This window comes from Abramis brama (genome assembly GCF_963993115.1).
Source record: "Abramis brama genome assembly, chromosome: 3".
NCBI classification, from domain to species: domain Eukaryota; kingdom Metazoa; phylum Chordata; class Actinopteri; order Cypriniformes; family Leuciscidae; genus Abramis; species Abramis brama.
The window spans coordinates 30,472,477-30,487,473 of NC_139965.1; positions in this window are offsets into that span (position 1 = coordinate 30,472,477).

Genomic DNA, 14,997 nt, shown 5'->3' on the forward strand with positions numbered 1-14,997 from the left:
CCCATTCTTTCTCAATTATTTCTCTGAACTAATAAAACAAAAGTATTTGATTTTAATCTAGGATTATAAATGTTGGTGGTTTCCTTAACTTGGTTTTGGAAATCAAAATGACTTCATTACAAACATCAAGTATGTCACAAGTACGGCTGTTTTCTCTTTCATCACCAACAAATTGCACAGCTAAAGATGGAACAAAATGTTGCACTCTTAGAGTCTACTATCCCTTTAGAGTCCCCTCAACCTCTCCACCCCGTCACACCATCCTCAACTTGGAAAATCTCTAAGCCAACTGGACGACCTCATCCTGCACCCACACCCCCATGCCCCCAACAGGCTCGTTGTGAGTGCTGATTGGGTAATCAGGATTTGTTTGTCTGACAGAGTTCACACATTATCAGGAAGTCTGTGGAGGATTCGCATTATTAAATATAATGTCATAGTAACCAAAAGCTTTTATAGAAATGCTGAATCAGGACTGTTGAGACCTGGCTAACTGATAAAGAAAATAGGGATGGGAGGTAGAGAAAAATCCAGGCAGTCAGAAAGTGAGAAGAAGAGATCATTCACTCACTCTAATGTTGTTCCAAACATGTATGACTTTCTTTCGTATGCATTTCTTTTACATTCTTCAAAATAACTTATTTCAAGCTCCACAAAAGAAAAAAATGCTACATAGTTTTGAAACGACATGAGAGCGAGAAAATGAATACTTTTGGTGAACTATCCCTTTAACCAGAAAGCTAGCTGATTCTAGTGCTGATGATCTTTGCTCTGCGCTGTGGGAAATTAAGACAAGCCAAACCACTGACTTTCCCAGGATTAGCAGTGCTAATTGGTCAGGCTCACCTCTCAGCTGAATGAGATGATCAATTAATCAAATGACCACATGATCAAAATCACTTGAAATATATTTATTACATCATTTTGAAGCCTCTACTCCATTGAAATCCAATAAAATAGCCAACTTGTTTTGATGATAATGAAATATGTCCCAAATATCATGTCATGAGGACAAAATTATACCAAAGTAATTCATGATGATACATTTTCCATGTCCTTCACATCAGTGTATTGATGGCAATGTTTCTCATTGAAAGCAGTGGGTTTACTGTCTGGCAGCATAACAATAAAGACGGCAGACGGCGTCTGTATAACACACAAAAGTCTTGGATATGTGGCATTTATCCGAACAAGGATGCCTAGGGAGTAAAACTCTGATAGCTATGGCATGCAAAATGATAGAACATAATAAAAACCCATCACAGCGCCACGTTGTTTTTCAACCACTTTTTGCAGGTTGGCAGGTAAATGTATATACAAATTTTTCATTTGCCGACGCCACCTTTTTAGTTTGATATTTTTTGTGTGCCTGTTTTGGATTAGGGAGTTAGGGAAGTAATTGTATTTTCTTTTCTTTTCTTTTGTGGATTAGGGCAGTAAGAGGTATATTCCAAATTAGTTGTTTTTGTTTGTTATTTTGGCCTTCTCGGCTCCTGAGGTAAAATCCCATGGTATCATAAACCTGTTAAAACTCAATAAACACTGTTTCATTCACTTTTCCATAAAATAAACCGCATTGTTGTTGTTGTTTTTTCATGTTAAGTCCTTTACCCTAGACGGGGCGTAACAATATTACATTATATTTTTCATTATCTCATATTACTTTTCATTATATTTTAATTATATACTCACAGCTGGAGTTATGGCATGAAACCAGATAAGAAACAAGAAATGTGCAAGACCTGACTAGCGAGAGAGTCAAAGAAAAGAAAAGAAATGGAGAGAAATAGGGACAAAATGTTATTGATGTTGAATCTAATGCAGTTGAGTGTCCAATCTCTCTCCTATGTCCTCTATGTGGAGTTTAGCTCCAACACACCTGCCTGTTTCCTGAAGACCTTGGTAAGCTAGTTCAGGTTTCATTGGCTAAAATCTGCTGGAAAGTGGCCCTGCGGTAGGACTGAACACCCCTGACCTCATGTGACACTTCTAAAGATGCAATATTTGATTGAGAACAAGGTTAAGTGCAAGGGAAGATTTTCATTTAAAAAAAAAACTGTCATCATGGCTTTACAAGACAATAGCACAGAACTCATATTGATTACTTTTTTGCTTTGCTTTTGCTTGCGCTTGGCAGACATGATCACTAAGAACATCTTTGAATGGAAAATTCTCTTTTTGTGTTCTATGAAAAAATAAATATGCATAAAGGTTTGCAACAACATGAGGGTAAGTTATGACAATTTAAATTTACTATCACTTTAACAGATGTTTGAACACATATTTGTACAAAATGAAAGTTCATGCATTATATAAATAGAGCATAAGGCATCTGTTGGAGGACTCAGTTATAACCAAGATCAACCATTTTACCTAGTTGGGCTAAAACTGCTGCATGGCTAGACAGTGTCTGGCACACAAACACACTCAGACATACCAGAGACACAAAATTTCAAGAATTACCCACTCTGGGGAGGGTCTTTAACAGGGTGACCTTTGTCCTTGACCATCTTAATGCAGATATAAGTGGGAGAAGCAATTATAACAACATCTAAACCATGATAGACAGAAAATGGAGAGACAGGAGAATAGACAGAATGAGAAATGAAATGCAATAATTAGACAGCCTAGGTTGGGTCTTTCTCTGGTATGTCTGACTGTAGAGCCAGAATAACGGTCAGTTACGGGACAGCGAGTGCCTTCCACAGCAAAATACTTACACAGGGAGGGTAGAGTGCCCAACAGTTCTTTAGGGACAGTATTGTCTAGGCCACCGACATGCTTAAGTGGGGAAAAAGTTCAGCACCAATCCTCACAGCACACAGTGCAAGCACGACTCGCACACGCCTTTATTAACCAATAGAGCAAAGGAGAGAGGGACCGTGCATATGAGAGTGCAAGAAAAAATGTTGGGCTCTTTTGCAATGCTGTTCTTTGGAATGAAGTACGTGTTTAGTCTTTGGATTGTCAACCCAAATGCTTCAGCTGGCATGATGCAAATGCATGAACACAGTCATTAAAAAATGCACTTAATGGTACAGTGAGCAAAGGTAACACAGTTTAACTTAAACACAGGTGAAGAAGTAGCCTGGAAATCCAGACCTAAATCTAAAAGATTAATGGTCTGGCGTCGACTAATGAAAATCGGCCAGCTCGAGGGGCGGCACCAAGCATGCATTTGAAAATCTCACTGCACGCAATTGGATAACACTACGACCAATCACAACAAGCCCCATATGCTTAGCTACCAGCGGAGCTAACTGGTAGATTAGACTCTTGCCGTATCCGGTCGGCAAAACAGCAAAAACGCCATTCTTGCAAAGGAACGATTCGAGCGCCGTCTTCTGTTCCTCTTTTAGAGAAAAAGTCTAAACAACTGGTGTTCATCCATAGCCATCTTGCAATGTTTACTAATGACTTCGATGTCACAGCGTTGTCGTCATCTCGCCTCTGGCCCGCCTATATCAGATAACCCGAAGTGATTGGTGCAGCTCAGATAGAGGGGCATATTTAATGAGCATCATTACTCGACACCAGAGTAACTCGCTGAGCAAATTCAACATGTGCTCTCGCGAGAACTCTGGATTACCAGGGTAGTGAAGAAGTGACATTTGTAGTAATCTTAACAGCTTCAAAAGCTTTTTACAGTACAAAAATTTTTACACATCAAAAACTTTTTACAGTTACTAGCAATAGCGCATTATTTAGAGGAAGAATGACCAGTGACCAGATGTCCCCATTTTCTGGAATTGAACATTATACAATAAACATTCAACACTATAACATGGGTCAGCAACCTATGGCATCACTGGCACGTGAGAAAAAGTGTGAGAGGTGTATATATTTCATTCAGATAAAGTATACCTCGTACAGATCTACAATATCCTGCAATAATTATTTTGATTGTAAACTGTATAAAAAGTTCAGAAAGTTGTTGAAAAAGCCTGGATAAAAAGTTGCAGCACAATGACAATGACAAAAAGATTTATGCAATAATTCATGTTTTCACAGATTTCTTCTTGTTTTCATGTTTTTACATGTAATTCATGTTTTGCTTGTAGTATTTTTCCTATATATATTTTGTATATAATTATTTACTAGTTAATTATTATTTTTGCAGCTTTCATCGTTTTGATAAACTTAATAAACTTAACCTTGATAAACTTAGTTTGTTTTAGTGAATTTCACTAAAATTTAGAAAATGTACACTTACACATATATAAAAGTAATATATATAAAAGTTATTTTCATTTCCCAGAACTCTTTACTGCCAAGTTGCCAACTCAGGCTCTTCTTCACTGTGGTGGACACCTACAGAAAAACAGGCAGACAGACATAAATGAAAACAAATACAAAGTCTAGTAACTTTAAAATCAACTTTCTCATCACAGTCTTTCTTTTCACTCTCACATCCACTATTTCATCAGATTAGAAGAGGTATTAGATATTGCAGCATTCTTGCAATATCTTACTCTCAAGCTTTATGCTGTAGAATATACTCCAGTCTTTCATGTTCTTGTGAACTCTTTCTATACTATTAATCCATGACACACAGGCCAGAAGAAAAATTAAAGACACAATTGACTTCCGCACATCCCACAAACTCTCCTCAGTGTTACATAATAAATAAATAAAATGAAACTCCATTCTCAGTGTAACACAGGAATGCAAAGGTGGGAAGGCAAAGTAAAAAACTGAATGAGGAATCAAAAAATAATTGGAGAGGGCAGTAAAAAAAAGTCCAAAAGCGAGAAAGGGAGTCAACGAGAAATTAAAACATTTCAGTTCTCCTACAGGAAGACAGAAAAATTGTTCATGGATTTGTGCTTCCAGGAGATGACTAAACGCAGACAGTGGGATATAATCCAAACAAGCCCTTTCCCCTGCTCTGGGCCATCTCTCCGAGAGCACACAGAGCAGGAGGGTGCTGTAATGTGCCACAGAAACTCCAGAAACTAAACAAATCCTGTCACTGTATGCATAACACACCATTTACACCCACAGTAAGAGCATTATATGTTGATCTTTTCTTTCAAGGCTCGATGATAGGGTTTGAGGCACTGTTAGGGTCAATTTGAGGCAGGGTTGACCCTTGAGTCAGGCTTAGGGATGGAGACAGTGGGAAGATTAAGGTTAGGGAGGAGTCTGAGGTTATGTTAGGGTTAAAGATAAAGGATTTAAAAGGAGGAACATATAAAGTTGCATTTGCAGCAATATGCAGCATTGCATCAGCATTAGCGTTAAACTTAGTTTTAAAGTTGCGTTTGATCGAAAATAAAAGATAATATATTTTTTAAGACAATATCTCTGTGCCTGTTATTGTGGTTTGTCTAAGATTTAACATTCTGTCATGATCAACTCTTTAGCACAGAATGGTCATAAAAATACACCACACACAGGTCTTGCATATATCTGGTAACATAGCCAAGGTTGAATTGTCTTTGTCTGTGAGGACAGTTTTTCAGCAGGAACAGAACATTTCACTCGTTCTTCCATTCTTGAAGGGATCGTTCGTTCAAATTGATAATTTGCCCACCCTTGTGTTGCTTCAAGCCCATGATTTGTTCTGCTGTGAAACAAAAAAGAAATTTTCAAACTGGTGACTAATGCATTATATAAGCCGTATGATAAGTTAGTGTGAGGAACAAACCAGTGCTGTTATTAACTAAAACTCAGAATCAGAATTAAAAAAAATATATTAATTGAAACAAAGCTGAAATAAAACTAAATGTATACATATGAGATGAAAAACTTAAACTTAAAAAGTGAAAAAAAAAATTTAAGCTGAAGTAGTAAAATTACTAAAACTAAAACTGATATAAAATTTCAGTCCATATTTGACCCAAACATGCACTGTAAAAGAATTATATGAGTATATTATATTATCAATTATGACAACATATGTTTTAACCCATCAAGAGCAATTTTCAACTTTTTTCATAAGTTAAGATCTTACCAGATTCAACTCCTTATTTTTAAGTCAGTTAAATGTAATTTAAGTTGAAATGACTTAAACATTCAAGTTGATTTTACTTAAAATTTAAGGCAGCAACTTTTTTTTACAGTGTGGGTTGAAACAATCCAGCATTTTTTAGAGTGTGGGTGAACTAATTTAAACTAAAAAAATTAAAAACCTATTTCACATTTGATATATGAATCAAAAACTGCAGCATTTTATTAAGTTTTGGACTGAAACAGATAATGAATGTAACAAGTTGTCCTGCATGCATGATCTGCACATCTCATCTCTAGCCAACTGTATTTCAGTTTACTTGCACACATCTCTGAATCTGTTCTTTGTGAGTGTTTCCATAGCAAGAGTCCCAGAGTGAGCAAACTTTATTCTGAATTATTTTCCACCAGAGCCTCGTTTAGGATAATTTAGCACAGAAATCAAGACATTTTGAGAATTCCCTCAGTCTGAACTCACCAACAAGATTAAAATTAGACATCTTTTTTCACTTTAACACTGAATTGCACACACAGTTGCATTAAAAAAAACCCGCAACCAACTTGTTCAGATGATTTAGAATGATATTTAGTGCTTAACTGGAAGGTGTTTAAATATGAGATAATATAATATTGTGAAATTTAGAACAGCATTCCCAAACTTCCAAACATCTCATAATTTAAGAGGGCTAACTACTTCAGGGTGAAGCATTCACACAGTGGAATATGCATGGCCTTAAACACACTGGAAACTTTTAACACTTTCTGTCTTGTCTTTTTTTTTTTTTTTTTTTTTTTTTACAGATTACTGGAGTACTGGAGTTTTTAACACCCAAAGCTGGACATCATCTCTTAGTCAAAACTTTATCAAAAGTAGCTTACTTTGGGGCTTTCCGCTGACTTAAATAATTGTTCTTTTCAGCTAAAAAGAGATATTAAAATGACTTATAGCCACTCAGACTGAGCCATTCAACCACATTTTGACAGAGATGTTCTCGCCCTACATCTTCTAAAGATTTAAGATGCCAGGAAGCTAAATTCACGCTGCAGCATTGCTGTCATATAGCCACTGATTGCTTACATAATTTAGGAGTTGCCTTTCTAACAAAGCAAGTTATTTTACAGAGAGTTCCTACAGAGCATCCTGGGGTTAAGTGCCTTGTTTGATGGCACTGGTGATAGCGTTCTTGCCACTTAACTTAACATTAACACAATCCAGACAGAAACAACCAGCACTGAATGAAGGATTGCAGTGGTTAAGTGAACATGGAAAAAGAGGGTGAACATACATTAAAGATGTGAACACCTCAGTCCTGACCTAGTACTCTCAGTTTTTTTTCTTTATTGGACATGATGTTGAACAGCTACAGTTTATTCACCACATCTGTAAAAATGCCCAGTGATTTATAATGTTTCAGTCCACAAATCAATTTAAACAATGACAAATGCTCCCATTCGCTTTTATAGTGCCACTGTTGTTTATTATATTTAATTAATGCTTGTGAGATTGTCCAATCAGGATTTATTTACGCTTATTCAAAACTTTGGAGTCAGTTTCTTTTTTAATATATATATTTTGAAAGAAGTCATTATTTGATTTCAAAATTCAGTAAAAACAGTAATATTGTGAAATATTAGTACAATTCAAAGTAATTGTTTTCTTTTTTAATGTATTTTAAAAAGTCATTTTTACCTGTGATGCAAATCTGTATTTTCAGCATCATTACTCCAGTCTTCAGTGTCTCATGATCCTTCAGAAATCATATGCTGATTTGCTACTCAAGAAACATGTCTTATTATTATCAATGTTGAAAAAAGTTCTGCTGCTTAATATTTTTGTAGAAACTGTGATACATTTTTCCACATTCTTTGATGAATATAGAAAGTACATAAGAATGGAAATATAAATCTTGTAAGAAAAATTCTTACTGACCCCCACCGGTCCCACTTTATATTAGGTGTCTTGAACTACTATGCACTAACATTTAAATTAATTATTTGATACAATGCACTTATTTTGTACATACAGTACATGTTTTTATTTTGTACTTTAATTTTTTTTATATATAAAAAATGCAAGTATTTATATATTATTATAAATACTTGCGTGTAATTACATCTATAATTACACTGTTGACCCTTCCCTCAACCCTTAACTCACCCTTAAACCTACCCATTCCACCAAACCTGTCCCTAACCTTACCCGTATCCCACCGCAATAGCAGCACAAGTGTTTTGCAATAAAATATGAACACAATAAGTACATTGTACCTATTTTTTTATGTAAGTACATAAGGGCACCTAATATAAAGTGTGACACCCCCCCTCAAGTGTGACATCTTTATTTAGTGTGACATCTAAAATATTCTGGTATGTGGGTCCCCAGTAACCTCGGTCCCCTGAAGAGGGAACGAGACGCTGAGTCGAGATTGGCGCTATGGGGACGCAATCACATTCCCATATAGTGTCAATCTCGACGCAGCGCGAGTTACATTGAAAGGGAAACACTGTTCTAGAGGACAGTGACTAGCATGGATAAGGAAAGAAATAGATGCAGCGCAGATCCCTGAGGGAAGTTTCCAAGGCATTGCACAGTAGAGAGTGAGCCCAGGATTTACAGTGTCTGGCACTCAATCTATGGCCTTTACAGCTGCCTTATCTGTTTCCAGCACTGAGAGACTGCTGGGGTTAGTTCAGGACAGACACAAGCACTCGTGCACGCATATGACAGAACACACTTTCACATACGTACATACATACGCACTTGGTATAATGACATGCTCTAACACATTCATTCCAAAAGTCTGGAACTGCTAATAATGGCAATGCATCTGTTTTGCTTTTTTCTCATTTAATAGATTTATTTTTATATCTACATGAACTTCAGAATGTCTTAGTGTTTAGAGTTTCTCTTTAATGACAGCAGCACACAAGCTGCATAAACCTAATGATCATGTGATTTGGCATGATCTGAGATCAGCGAAAGTGCAACTTGTGTCCTTCAGTGAAGGCAACTGACCTTTTGTACAAACAGATAACATGGTCAGTGACACAGATTTGCTTATTAGATTACTGTTCTAAAAATAGTATGTTTTACGTCAAAAACGTTCCTGTTTTAAAAATGTCAAATTCTAAAGTATTGGTATAATCATTTTTCTTGTTTATACTGTGAAAAATTTTAGGCACTTGTGTAAAAATGCTGTAAAGTGAGGATGCTTTCAAAAATAATGTCATAAATAGATTTTATTTATCAATTAACTTCTATTAAACGTACAGTATGGAATTTTTTCTCCACTAGAGGTCGCTAACCTATTTACAATAACAAAGGCGTAGTTTGATGACGCAACATTTGCTAAGAATTATGGATCTTGTCGTCAACGTCAAGCCGACCGATCTAATAATGTTTATGGGTGACTGAATACATCAATGTTTTTATCATGACTGTGATATGAAGCAGTTCGGGATTGCTAAGAGACAGCTATCAGCTCCACAAGCGACGCGAGTCCCGCGGATATAAAAGGAATATGGACATTTCATTCTACCGAACTACACGTGAGTGCAGAATTACTACTCACAGGCCAGTTTATTAGACAAGTTAAACTTGTGAGGTAACGCAGCGCTGTTTCACTTGGTCTAACATTACACTAGCACACTAACGTAAACTGCATTTGAATGTGTTGAAATGTATGTGTTAGTTTGTCTGTATGAGACTTGCAGTAAGCTAGATCAACATGAGAACAACATACAGATCATATTCTGACATTTTATCATTGTTGAACTATATAACATTGATTAGTTTTATGTAAATGTGCTCACCTGTTTAATAAAGTACATGTAGGAGCAGTCGAAGTCTCGGACGTGGAGCTCTCGGCATCTCGAAAACACCGCGCTGATATTGATTCTCGTTTTAGTTCTTTTTTATCCAAAGTCTGCTTGCCATGGTCCATAATGTTTGAACGAAACAACAACAGCGTGCAGATAGACATTGCGAACTACAGTGGTCCACGTCTGTCGTCTTGGTTACTATCAGAGGGCTCTAGTTCATAGCTCTGGTTACCATGGCAGCACGAGCGGAAACCAGGGACAACGCGGATATGACGCCATTGACTGCGACAAAACGGAAATAAAGAAACGTGCCGTGTCTTCGAATTAAATTAAAATTTCTCCTGGTTTGAAAGTTGTTGGAAATAGTCGGGATAATGTAAGTACACAACTAAAAAAAATATATAACATAGATATAGTGATTTTTGCTATTTTTAAAGCAAAAAAGTTACATATTGTGCCTTTAACTAAATCACATCAATATTTGGTGTGGCCATCCTTTGTGTTAAAACAGCCGATTTCCTGGAACACTAGCGCATAGTTTTTCATGTAGCTTTCCAGGAAGGTTTCTTCAAGCGTCTTGGAGACGTTACCACAGTTCTTCTGAATTTAGTTCCAGAAGTGTCAAAAGTATTCACATTCTTTACTCAGGTAGAAGTATAGATATTAGGGTTTAAAAAGACTTCTGTAGAAGTTGAAGTATCAACTCAAGCTTTTTACTTAAGTAAAAGTGTAAAAGTACTGGTTACAAAACAAAGTATAAAAGTAAAAGTAATGTAAGGAAAAAAATGGCATTAAGGGCAAAAGCTTCGGCCTCACCACAGGGGCCTATAGTGCACTACCCCAACTCCTCAAAAAACATTTTTCTCAAGGCCATAATGACTATAATGTTATATTAAAATGTTAATGTTGAAAAATTTGGGATGCACTAGGCTACCTGTTTCAGCGCATATATGCCCGTTGAAAATGGGCATAAGGAGTGTGACGTGATTTGTGTTATGTGCAGGTGTGATGGATCGCGTACAAACCAATAGGGTGTCGGAATGGTTTTTATACTTCTCATCCAACCACAATGAAATTCACTCTATCCGGATGGCGCGATTTATCTGGATAGCTTTTTTTTTGAACAATGACAAGCCGGAATGAAAACAAGCCGAAATGAAATAGGAGTAACGGGGCTATTTTTAAATTGTAAGGAGTAGAAAGTACAGATAATTGCATGAAAATGTAAGGAGTAGAAGTAAAAAGTCGGCTGAAAAATAATTACTCCAGTAAAGTATAGATACCCAAAATTTCTACTTAAGTAGGCTACTTCGTTACTTGACACCTTTGTGGGGCACTAACATAGACTTTTACTTTTACACAGTACTGTATATATAAATAATTTATTAAATTAATAAAATATGAATATTATCAAGATGATAATAATGTATATTGGGGTTCACATAAACATGGTTACTGAAGAGATAGGATGGGATTCTGAGTTAGGATGTTTCTGTAATGCAGCTCCAGAACCCACTGTATGTAAATCTTGTTTAGAAAACATATGACCTCTGCAATCCACACCTGTACTTACTTATTTGATTCTTATGGCTTGACTAAACAAACTCCAGGGCCTCATCACATACAGTTTTTGTTGCTTTTAAGTGAAGTTATTAAACGTAATTTCGGGAGGAGTACGCCCGTCTAATCTTCTAATTAATCTAAAAACTTTTTGCGGGTCTTCAGTGTGGTTACTGAGGTTTAGCAGCTATGCCACATTTTTTCAGCATAAGTAAAAGACAGAATTGCTTTACTATTAAAAAAAAAGTCTTGTCTTTGTCATTGTCTTTCACCTGTCACAGTGATCTACTGGTTTGACTTTCCCTTGGTTTCATCTGCGGCCTCATGCTGTCCTGTTACACACATGGCACACCCACCGTCCTCTGACAGCTCATTCATCAGTTTTGAAACTTCTTTAGTGATTTGGGACACAATCTCAAGGCCAGAAATTAATAACTTACAGTGTGTTTGCTGAAAGAGAACACAGAAGGAAAATATACAGAAATCAACCATTCACAAATTAATGTTTTGATTAATTTTAGAGACGGGGGTCTTCAGTGAACCTTGTTGCAACTTGCAACACAGTGAAAGGCTATTGTCCTTGGTCCAATTTGGTGTCAGTTTTTGCATGTGCATGGTCATCATCAGCAATGCAGAATTCATGAATAATTTTACCAAACATCATAAGGTATTGTTAAATGTATTTTGAAACTGGAAAATTTTCTTTATAAACGACAGTTGTTAGATAGAAGCATCTGTTAAGACGGCAAAATTATCCCATTTGAGTTCTGATCCAGATTCCTAAAGATTTAGGATCTTGATATGGAACAGCAGGTAAACCCAAAACTGATCACAATGTGACCAACAGCGCTGGTCTATTACTTCACAGCACCACACTGAGATAAAAAGAAAGTTAAATTTACACAATTACAATAATTTGATGGAAGAGATTGGGTCTGACTTTTCTGTTTGACCTCTCGAAAATGGCATAACCTCAAAACAAATTGTGAAAGGTCAGACAGTACAGCATGCACCTCTGTCTGACATGACCAGACAGCCGTAGATCTGCAGCCTTGTGTGTGACGTTTACAAGAACACACCTCAGAGGAAGCGTTTTACATTGGTTAGTGTAAATGTGGGTCATCTGGGTTGTCTGATTCTGAGTAAAGTCTTTATGCTGTCAGGTGTCTATGACACCTTATTAAAGCAAGTTGATAAGCTAAGAGGCTTAGTTCCATTCACTTTATCTGAATTGCTTTATCTACATTATGGTGATTGAGGACTTTTATGAGTCTTAATGGCTAATCTGCCATCTGATGACACGGTTTCATACTATATTGCTTTCAATCACAAGGTTTCTTAGTGTCATTTCAGCTGGTCTAGAAAGCTTTGTGACATCTTGTCAACATTTTTTGCATCAACACCTTTCAGCTTCACCACAGGCTCTGAAAAACTGATAAACAACACATGAGCAATGAAAATGAAATGAAAAGTTATGAAAAGGTGAAAAAAGTTGAAAATGAAAAGTTATGAAAAACTTAACTTAAAAGGTACCCACACTGCACTTTCTTAAAAATAAAAAAGTACACTATCCGTTCTTTTCACACACATGATCATTTAATGGCATCTTTCACATATTTTGAACCATAATTACCTTGTATGCACTCTCAGACCTGTAAAGAACGAGGTTAGAATAACTGCCATGACAATCTTTGAGTAGTGTTGAACATTTCAAATTTCATGTGGAGCCTGCAGAGATCTTACCAAAGTGACAGTTTTATGATGATTCAGACACACACACACACACACACACACACACACACACACGGCTCCTGAATTTCCCTGCACAACTCATTTATGTTCCTCAAAGGATGAATGACTTTCCGTGCTGGAAGAAGAGTTCCAATGTATTCTGTGGAGTTTTAGGTTTAAGACTTAGCCAAACTTATTTTTGAATAATCCAAATTCAACATAAAGTATGGTATCCCAGAAGGTTTAATTTTATATTTCAAAACTAGTTACTGATAGACCTGCTGAACCCACTGAATAACTGCAACTCTTGCCCTACATAACTGTTAACCATGTGTGATGGTAATTTCTTACACTGTTACAGAACTGACCATTACTCATCAGACCTTTATCTCTAATGGGACTCGGCTTGGCCATCAAGCCAGCAATTCCTAGAAGCCTGTGCCATGATGCCACCGCCTGGCCTATCTTGCCAAGCCCCTCCCTTGTCCCCCAGAGGCTTTTAGGGACTGACCTTAAGGTCATATGTACTCTGGCTCAACTACTGAACCATCATGCAAAAAAAGCTACAGTATGCATGTTTGTGTGCCTTCTTTTTTTTATGTGCTCATATAACGCAACAGAACCGATGTTGCATAACACGCAAATAAGACCCCTGATAGTCATTATTCTAGACCTCACTCTCCTGATATGACACAAAATTTTTAAATATCATTGGCAGTTCTTGTGGTTGGGTGCTGTTATTGTGCAATGGCTCAGTCCCTTGATAGGGAACTGCTGATAGTGGGCTCAGAACACAGATATTGTGAGGCAGAAAGAGAGGTGGGCTCTAAAAAAATTGCATATTGAGTCCAGGTGCAGTCATGGTATTGAGTTTGATCAAACAGAGTGAATGCAGATCAAAGTCCATACTTATCATAAACTGTATATTTTGTCTGAGGACAGACGACCAATTCAGTCTCACACTAAAAAATAATTAATTTAGTCTCTAATAAAGATTCCGATATAGGACACATTAACATTTTAGTTTGATCCATTTGCTTACGTCTTTGACATCCGAGGCAACTTATGCCACCCCTACGAACGACTGTCATCACATTCACGCTAGGATTTGGATCACAGACAGGTCAAGATATTTAATCTGCTAAATATCTTTTGGGCATGGCTCTGTCATGGTACAGAAGGGAACAGACAGGTGAATTAAAGTAACCAGGTTTTATTATAGGCAGAGACCAGACACTGAAGTAAAGGTGATGTGTGTATAAGTAGTGAGTGGTGATGAGGGAGTGCAGGTGCAGCGAGTCAATAATCAGGTGATTGGGTGATGATTGGTGTTGTGATGGTGTGGCTGACTCTGTGACAGGCTGATGCATAAAGGGGCGTCATGCAGTTAGTATTTTTGAGGGGACACCAGTGGGGTGGAGGAGGCATGGCCAGTGATCGTCACACATTTTTATAACATTTTTCCATGGTGACACCTGTTGCTTGTCACGTGACAACGCAGTATGACGGATGTAGCCTATTGGCTTTTTATTAGAAACATTCCCAAACTTGGTAACTTTTTCATGAAATAGCCTATCTGATATTCCAATTCTCAAATACATGTAAGTAAAGATAAATTTTGTCCAGACCTATAAATTCAGACCTATAGTTGATCTATAACGGGCGAATTCACAATCCGAGTTGTCGGATTTACAACACGTAAATTCATCCATTCTTGCGAAAGACACGAAAGTGCCTGGTGAACTGGGAAAATAGTTTATAATACAGTTTTTTTCGATTGCTAAATGACAGTGAGCACAACTGGAGCTACATGTGCAAAACTCTAACTACAGTCTGCACTACCAACAGTCACCTGAGCTAAACAGTTCACATCACCTGCAAAACTCATTCCAAGCAACACAACTCTTAACACATGGCTCAAAACAGGCTCAG